The sequence below is a fragment of the Dermacentor albipictus genome, chromosome 6 (assembly GCF_038994185.2).
Source record: "Dermacentor albipictus isolate Rhodes 1998 colony chromosome 6, USDA_Dalb.pri_finalv2, whole genome shotgun sequence".
Lineage (NCBI taxonomy): Eukaryota > Metazoa > Arthropoda > Arachnida > Ixodida > Ixodidae > Dermacentor > Dermacentor albipictus.
This window is the reverse complement of record NC_091826.1, coordinates 69332848-69341726: the sequence shown is the minus strand read 5'-3', so window position 1 is coordinate 69341726 and position 8879 is coordinate 69332848. Positions and strand designations below refer to the sequence as shown.

General features: G+C 45.2%; 2 non-coding genes across 2 annotated transcripts; both read left to right on the top strand.

Annotated features, from left to right (window-relative positions):
• The first annotated feature begins 1883 nt into the window (after positions 1 to 1883).
• Positions 1884 to 1986, top strand: LOC135910536 (U6 spliceosomal RNA). Its single transcript, XR_010567093.1, has one exon. It is a non-coding gene; the product is annotated as a U6 spliceosomal RNA (small nuclear RNA).
• Positions 1987 to 3288: 1302 nt separating this feature from the next.
• LOC135910531 (U6 spliceosomal RNA) lies at positions 3289 to 3391 on the top strand. Its single transcript, XR_010567089.1, has one exon. It is a non-coding gene; the product is annotated as a U6 spliceosomal RNA (small nuclear RNA).
• Positions 3392 to 8879: the final 5488 nt, after the last annotated feature.

Sequence of the window (8879 nt, the reverse complement as noted above, 5' to 3'; positions counted from 1 at the left end):
GTAACGGTTGCAACTGTTTATAAAGCGACTCGAAAACATTTTACAATGGTAGTAACACTCTGAAACTAACTCGCAATTTCGTAGGTCTGGCTAAAAACAAAAACTGATAAAGCAACATAAGTTCTCTAAATTTATCGCATAACGTAAACACATCGCAAATCAGCTAGTCAGCTTAGTGTGATGTAATGTAAACAAATCGCGATACGCGCCGCGACCAACTACATCCGAACAACTTGAGGCAATACTTTACCCTGCAGGGCATGTGCAGTTCAATTCTGCTAATTTTGTCTCGTCGGTCAAATTCAGGTCGACTCGGTGTGGGTCTTTACTAAGCGCGGACGACTGCAGCACGAATGCGATAACGTGCACAGGACCGTCAGAGCAGCAGGTGGAAGCGACGGCACTACACTCAATGATGTGGCCCGCCGCAACGACTTGGTCGCCTTCGACGAGACACCTGACACCGTCCCTAACATGGTTGAGAATTGTGCTTAGAGGCAAGGGTGCTGTAAAACGGAAAAAGAACGCATGTTAACCTCACAACACGTTGAAAGGAGACGAGCGCACATGGTGTGGTCGCGTTAAGCAAATGCTTTTCGCATCAGTACACTAAAAACGTACAGCGATTTACTTTACGAATTTCCGTTACAAAATGAAAGAACAACAGGTTGAGAGGTTACTAACCATCGAACAAACCGTCCTCGTCAACATCCATCGTGATTTCGCGAACTACGATCGCTGCACACTGCGGCTGGAGCGGCGACGGGCCACCGGCATCCACACTTAGGAGCTTCGTCACCTCGCCGCTAGGAGCCGACTCTGTTCGATCTATCGAATGTCGAACAGACGAATGTCGCTCGGCGCGCCATTCGTCTGTTTCCTGGGCGATTCGTTTCCTCTTAATCTCGTTCCGATGTCGATTCCAGGCCTCCTCCTGCTTATCAGTATTGTTGCCGCCCATGCTGCCGCCTCAACTGTGGTTGCGGCATGGTTGCGGCGCACGCGAGCTCTCCTTTTCAATCCTCCGACATGTTATCAGGCATGCGACGCAGCTGGCGAAGCGAGCGGAGGCGAACGCAACGACGAGGAACGTAGTGTGACGTCATGTGCCTCCTCCGAGCACTGCCACGGCGAAATCGCAAGTTCGCGGCGTGTAAAGCTTTCGCTTTAAAATCTTCAGCGCTCTCGTCGCAGTGGAGCAATTGAAAAACAGAGGAACAGTTGTTAGTCCAGCATTTGCCCTGCATCCTCCTTTTTCTCTGTGCTACCGTCCCCCTTTGCTCTAATAAATTCGAACCAACTCGCATAAGCTTGCACCCTATTACAGAGGCAACACGCAGCAATGAAGAACCTCGGAAAAGATGGCTTGCGGTGTACTGCCACCATAGTTTCCTTCCTCCGAGACTGCCACGTAATCACGTGAACACGTGATTCATGCTCTCAACACTTGGGGCGCGATCACAGTGGACGTGGTGCCAGAACTTTCGTCATCCAATGTCCACTGCGCCCATTCCCGATTAAGATAACGCGCTAGCGATTTCTCTTTTTTCTTCTGACACCACCCTTTGAATTTACGCGGCATGTGTGTTAAATGAAGCGATGCCCACGAGAGGGCGGCACAGGCAGAGGCGCTGAAATGTACCACCGTCGCTGTTCTCTCGTTGCACAGGTAAATCATATGGAATAAGAATCGTATTCGTTAGAACGAACTGCCAATAGTATAACAGGTCATTGCAAAAAGCGCTAATACCTATAAAACATTACACCACGTGTGAATTCTTAACCGTCGTGACCTAAAATCTTAGGATATTAAAGGACTCTCACGGCTGCGTTAGTAGCGCCGAATTGATGGCTATATATAGTTGAACGAAGGGATGGCTGGTGTACTTCCAAAGTACATATACTAAAATTGGAACGATACAGAGAAGATTAGCATGGCCCCTGCGCAAGGATGACACGCAAAATCGTGAAGCGTTCCACATTTTTTCGTACTTTCTAGCATGAAAGCAAATCATTGCTAATTAGGAAGCTTAATTTCCTTTTTCTTCTTGAAATTTCGTACTTTGCACGAAGCTCTGGCAGCACAATTATGCTTCAGAATGTCTCACTCTGTAATAGGAATATTACAGGTATAAGTAATCGCATATACAAAAAAAAAATATTCGTTAAATAGGGCACTTATACAATTAGAAAGATGTACATGGGCAGGTGGTTGCAGTAACGTCGTGTGAACGGCCATTCGGGTCTGTGGCTGAGCGAGAAAAGAATGATGCAGCAAACGTTGTAGCATGAGCACGTGTACGGGCAACTTGCAGGGGATGACAAATGCGGAGGGAAATGCGTGCCGGAGGGCTGATGTAGGGCGGAACACGAAGTGAACCGCAAATATATAGTCACTATATATTCATTAATAGTGGTATCCCCTCATTGAGACAGATGGCACTATTAGTGCCGTCCCATTTCATGTCATATTTCTTTTTTAAAAAAATACATCGCCGCATGCAAAGTTCGAGAAACTGTGGTTATACGTGTGATGTAATTTTACGATGACTTAGGGCCACAGTTTAGAGACCCGCTGTAACAAAATTTCTGTGGATTACGTTATTATCGCAGGTGGTAACCATGGTGACGTGCATATTTTTCCCCTAATCCTAAACATGTGCGTCGAAAAATTATTAAAAAGCGTCCGAAAATTCAATGCAAGTACTAATTGCTAGCATTTACTTCTTGAATAATGCACAAGTTGCAACGGTTCCCATTCCAATTCGAAAACAACTCGGAGGTAATAACGCTCAGCAATGGAAAAACCTCGGGAAAGATGGCGCGCGGTATACTATCACGTGAACACGTGCTTCATGCGCATTACACTTCGGGCGTGACTACGATGGCCAGAACTTTTGTCATCCAATGTCCACTGCACCCATTGCCGCTTCAAATACCGCGCTAGCGCCTTTGTTGTTGTTGTTGTTGTTGTTTTCAGGCAGTACGCTTTGAATTTACGCGCCATTTGTTTTAACTGTAGCCCTGCCCACGAGAGGGCGGCACAAGCAGAGGCGCCGAAATTGGCCACACTGGTAAACCATACAGAATAAGAACCGTATTCGTAAAAGTAAACTGCCTTTAGTATAACAGGTCTTTGCAAAGAGGTCTAATACCTGTAAAACACTACATCATAACTGAATTCTTAACCGTCGTGGCCTCAAATCTTAGGATATTAAAGAACTCTCACCGCTGCTTTTGTAGCGCCGAATTCATGGCTATATATAGTTGAACGAAGGTATGGATGGTGTACTTCCAAAGTACATATACTAAAATTGGAACGATACAGAGAAGATTAGCATGGCCCCTGCGCAAGGATGACACGCAAAATCGTGAAGCGTTCCACATTTTTTCGTACTTATCAGCATGAAAGATGACTATTAGGAAACTTTTTTCAAGCTTGTGCATTTTGCACGACGCTTCAGAATGTCTCCCTCTGCAACCCAAACCTTAGCACGCGCAAACCTAGAATTATAGATCACAGCTAACTGATGATATATAGTGTCGTCTGTCCGAATAAAGAAATTCAGTTAATCAATGCAGCCCAAAGCACCTGAGAATAGACAACTGTAATGATCGAGCTGTTTTGAATTGAAGGCGTACTGGCATTACTGGCAAAAATGGGCCTCCGTTTTCGTGCGGGGTGCAGGGGAGCACATTCCCAATGGGCATTGAAACTCCCTCGGACGTCCGGATAATATCCCGACGTCCAAGTCCTACAGCAGTCGTCCTGGGGACATCCAGTGGATATCATTATCGGACTAATTTTAACATCCACTTCTTATCCTCCTGCGGACATCCTTAGGTCATTCGTGCTGGACATTTCGCCAATCTCCTGAGCATGACTTTGTTCGGATTTGAGTGACGAACTGCTCCCTTGCTGAGCATTTCTGCGCTTGCAAATACCAACGTAGAACTGACCTCGAGTTCATTCAAGCTATAGCCACAGCTAACTTTGTTCAATAGAAGCATCAACGTTTGTCGGCGAAATATCAACGAGTCTTCAAACGTGCAGCATAAAATAAACCACATTCGATCTAATTCTACCCGCCCATGGGATTTTCTTCTTCTGGTGGAGTGCGTACAGGTACCCACGGAGGCAGGTTAGTGGACTGGTTCTAATTATAAAGCACAGCGTGATCGTAAAAGGTACGTGCATGCACATGTGACCGCCTCATTATTATTACTTGCAGAGCCACAGAATGATTTCTGTGCTTACAGTGCTCACGCATTATCACGCATATCCTTTGTGAGCCATCACGCTCGCCAGACATCGATGTGACCAGAGATCAACTGCGCCATTGTATAGTTGACGTCCATTCACGACGCTTTTCAAATAATAATGAACAGCAGCCACACATTTGCAAACTTCATAAATATTTCGATCATCTCTAAAGATGCAGAAAACGCGCCGCAAGCATACCCATTATGCTACCAGCGCAATCTTTTCTGAAGCTTAGCATACATTGCATTTTTTTTTTGCCGGAGGCTATTTCTTTTTATCGTGCGGGTTCTTTCCGGTAATATTTTTGGAAGTGTGCATCGGCAGAATTTCACTGTTGGCATTAACCCTTTCGTGTTTACATTGATGTTGTGACTGTTAAAACACAATAATTTCCAGTCATCCGAAGAGGCGCCGTCGGAAACAAGAGACGTTTCGCGCGCAGCGCGAGCCAAGCGCGGGCGCGACCTTGACGGGGAGCGGCGAAAACGTACACCTGTGGGAGGTGAAATCATTCCGCCGGGAGAGAAGCGAGCACCATGCGAGCGCTGGCCTCTAGGATGAAACTTGGCCTGCGAAAAAGGCGCGAAGGCGAGCGTTTCGCGCGCTTATTGTGAGTGCAGAGGCGCCATTTTCAGTTGTCACTACGGCTGTGCAAGGTGGTCAAGACTGTTGTTTCTTTCTCCTGAGCTCCTGGCCGGGTTGGCCCCGCAGTAAAGGTAAGATGAAGCGTGCCTGGACTTTATACTATACCATGTGTTGTCGGTATGGTCTACAGGCCACATATGCACAGTAGTTCGCGTGAGCGCCTTTCTTTTAGTCGCATATGTGCAAGGAGGTGCTGCTGTACGCGATTGCTTGCGGTCGCATATGTCGCTGGGAGCTGCTACTCACTGTTAATACGGTGTAGTGCGCGTAAAGTATGCAGAAAGCTCGCAAGAGATTTGCTGAAGAGAAAGCGGCACGGGAGACGAAAAAATCCCTTCAACTTCTCCATTCTGCATGCACCGGGCAGGAGTGTTCTTCGACCAGTCGATCTGTTGTTTCGCAGTCCTTGTGCAAATTGTTCAGGAACCCGAGTCGTCAGAATATGACACACTTTCAGAAGACGCCACGTTCTGTGACCGCGATTACTCCAGGCGATTGAGATTTGGTGCGGATGGCATTCCACTTCGTCAGTCCAGTCCTATAGCTTCATCGGGTTCTGATGTGGTAACTCCACAAATACGTTTTCTAGATTCCCTGCGTCTATGGGCAATTGAAAACAACATTAAAAGGAAGGCCATTACTGACCTACTGAAGCTTCTGAAGTCCCAAGACCTTTCTAAATTGGACCTTCCCGGTGACGCGGGTACCCTCTTGAGAACACCGTGTACGCAAGGTAAATACCCGGTAACTGCTCTGAAGCCAGGTGAATATTGTCATTATGGTCTTGCTGCAGGATTGCGGTACTCTCTGAGAGCCGTGAAACAGCTCCCACGCATTCTTAAACTCACATTGAATGTGGATGGATTACCGCTTGCAAAGAGTTCCAAAATGCAACTGTGGCCAATTCAGTGCAAGGTCAGCAACTGGGGCGCTGTTACCTCACCATTTGTAATTGGTTCTTATGCAGGGCCTTCAAAGCCACTGTCTTCAAATGACTTCCTCAGACCTTTCGTTGACGAAATGCAGCATCTGTTGACACATGGGCTTGTTGTCGATAACCAAAAGATTGAACTGAGACTGAAGGCACTAGTGTGTGATGCCCCTGCACGGTCCTACATAATGATGTCGAAAGGTCATAGTGGCTACAACGGGTGCCCAAAGTGCACTGTTGAAGGCTCTTATGTGGCAGGCAAGGTTGTGTTTCTTGATTCAGATAGCCCTCTGCGCACTGATGAAAGCTTCAGGGAACAGCATGATCCCGAACATCACAGAGGAACCTCTATTCTCCTTGAGTTGCCCTTTGATACAGTACGTGATGTTCCTCTTGACTATATGCATGTTGGCCTTCTCGGTGTTGTGAGAAAACTCCTTTCCATATGGGTATCAGGACCTTTGAATGTTCGGCTCGGTCCACTTTCTCGTCTCAAGTTCAATGAACTAAGCAGTACTTTGCGTCGACATATCCCACGTGAATTTTCCCGGAAGCCACGGGGACTTGATGAGCTAGATCGTTGGAAGGCGGTTGAATTCCGGCTTCTTTTGTTCTACACAGGGCCAGTATTGCTCAAACTCATTCTTCCAGATTACCTCTATGAAAATTTTTTGGTTCTTCATGCCGCACTTTCAATTCTAGCCAGCAAGCAGTTATGTGCTCGTTATGCTGACTATGCAAAAGATCTTCTCAAGCATTTTGTAAATACATTTGCTAATTTCTATGGAAAAGACGATGTGTCTTTCAATGTTCACTGCCTGTTACACCTCCCTGACGATGTAAAGTATCATGGGGCACTGGATTGCTTCAGTGCATTCCCTTTTGAAAACAACATGCGACACCTGAAAAAGCAGCTTCGCAAGCATAGAAAACCCTTGCAGCAACTTGGAAAGCGGCTATCTGAAGCACGGTCAAGCAGTGTCGGAGAGCTTCGTGAGGAAGGCAGTGTTGTAACACCCGGTTGCCGTCATGAAAATGGTCCACTTCCTTCCACGTGCTGTGTGCCGTGCTTTCAAAGTGTGAAATGCTGAAGTTTCACCCTGAGCTTGGACAGGCAAGACAACTGCTGAATGCTGGATGAGCACATTATTATTATACGAAATATTGCCGGCTTAAAGTCAACTAAGGAGCTCTGTATCATTGGTCAAGAGTTTCGTCGAAAGGAAGACCTTTACACAGTGCCTTTTCAGTCTTCGAGACTGGGCATATGCATTGTTTCAGATCTTTCAGAACTGAAAGTGTGGCCTCTGCATAACGCTCGAAAAATGGTCAGGCTCCCATGGAAGAAGCAGTTTGTGGTCGTTCCAGAGCTGCATTCAATCTAACTTGTGCTGTTTGGAAAAATATCTTTTCGGAATTGAGGCATTATTTGTGTTGCTGTATAATAGAAACTTTGTTCCATTGTTCCCCCACGAGCCTTGGGCTATACAGAACTTCAGCATATGCCAACAAATTGTATAACACTTTTAGCAGTTGCCTTTACGCATGCTAACAATACCAAGCTGTACTTTGGTAAGTATGATTGTTTTCCTTATGCAATGAAGTCCTTGCAATTTGTTTATCGCAATTATTTTTGGGGGAGATACCTATTAGTTGCCTTGGAGCTTTTTAAAACTTGAAGGGGCCCTGTAGTAGCGTTGCCCTGAACCACTTTTTATCGAAGGGTAGAAATGTATTTGAAGTGAAAATTGCTATTCCAGAAATACTTTGCCGCAAAAAGTACTTCAATGGGTTCAGCAGAAGCGGAGTTATTGGAAATCAAACACGACCTCCGCTGTGCACCCGTTTCTTCTTCAATCCCTTGCACTGCGAAGGCTACGGCGCAGTGAGGCGTGCCCACAACGCTCGACCTTCTAAATGTCACCGTGGCGCGCAGTTTAAATTTCATTTTGGATGTTTTGGATGTCATTTTAGCTGTTTTTTCATCCACTTTCGATTCCATTAATTTATATTTTTTTTTTATTTCAGTTAGTCAGTACAAGTAATTTCACCCATGTTGTCTTTGGTGTCATTGTTAGTTTCTTAAATGATATTATTAATAAAAATAGCTTTTTCTTGTCATACCCAACCACAAATGCACATTTCTTATGTACCATATGTGGTTAAATAAAATCAAACTCATAGTGACTCACGCTACGAGGGACAATGTAACGGAGAGGTCCGAATGAATTACAGCCACTTGGGGTTCTTTAACATGCACTGACATTACAATACATGAGCCTTTTGCCTCCATTGAAATGCGACTGGCACAGCAAGAATTAATCGAACCCGCATTTTCTGGGTCAGCAGCCGAGCGCCAATACCACTGAACCACTGCTGCGGGCTAGAATACTTGTGACTTTAAAATTCCTTTTCTGGTGTATTGGCTGGAGTAGTGCCTTCATAGACTGCAGTTGATCATTTGATATTGTAACATTATTTGTGCACAATTTTGTTCTTGAATTCATTGTTTTCACAGTTTTCTTCTCCTTTGAATGACTGATTGCTGATATTTATGTCACTTTTCAGATTCTGAGTGACAAAAGGGTGTGAAATAGAAGGCATCAAGGCATCAGTGGGCATTTTGTCTTCACTGAGTACTTCATTGAGTGAAGGGCAGCCAGTCCACTGCAGTCTTTCTTTCTCGCAAGTCATGGCTGCATGCTTCTGAACGGCCTTTTTTGTGTGTATCGATCTTAATAGATTTGCTGCTGACATGTCTCCTTTCTTGTAGTTCTCTCACTATATTTCTATTATTTTGTAATCAATTCCATTGCAGTATTTTTGTCAGTCTTATGCGGCTACTTCCGTTGCAGTTTGTGTTACCACTAAAGAAAGCTGAACTAGCTGGTAAATGTTCACACTTTTGCATACAGCACAACATGCATAAATGCACAGTACCACTTGTGTGTACTTCCTGTTGTCCATTGTCATGTTACGTGGTATTGTAGGAACCATGCTAAAGTGTAAGCTTACTACTATCTTTCACAATTCAAGTGA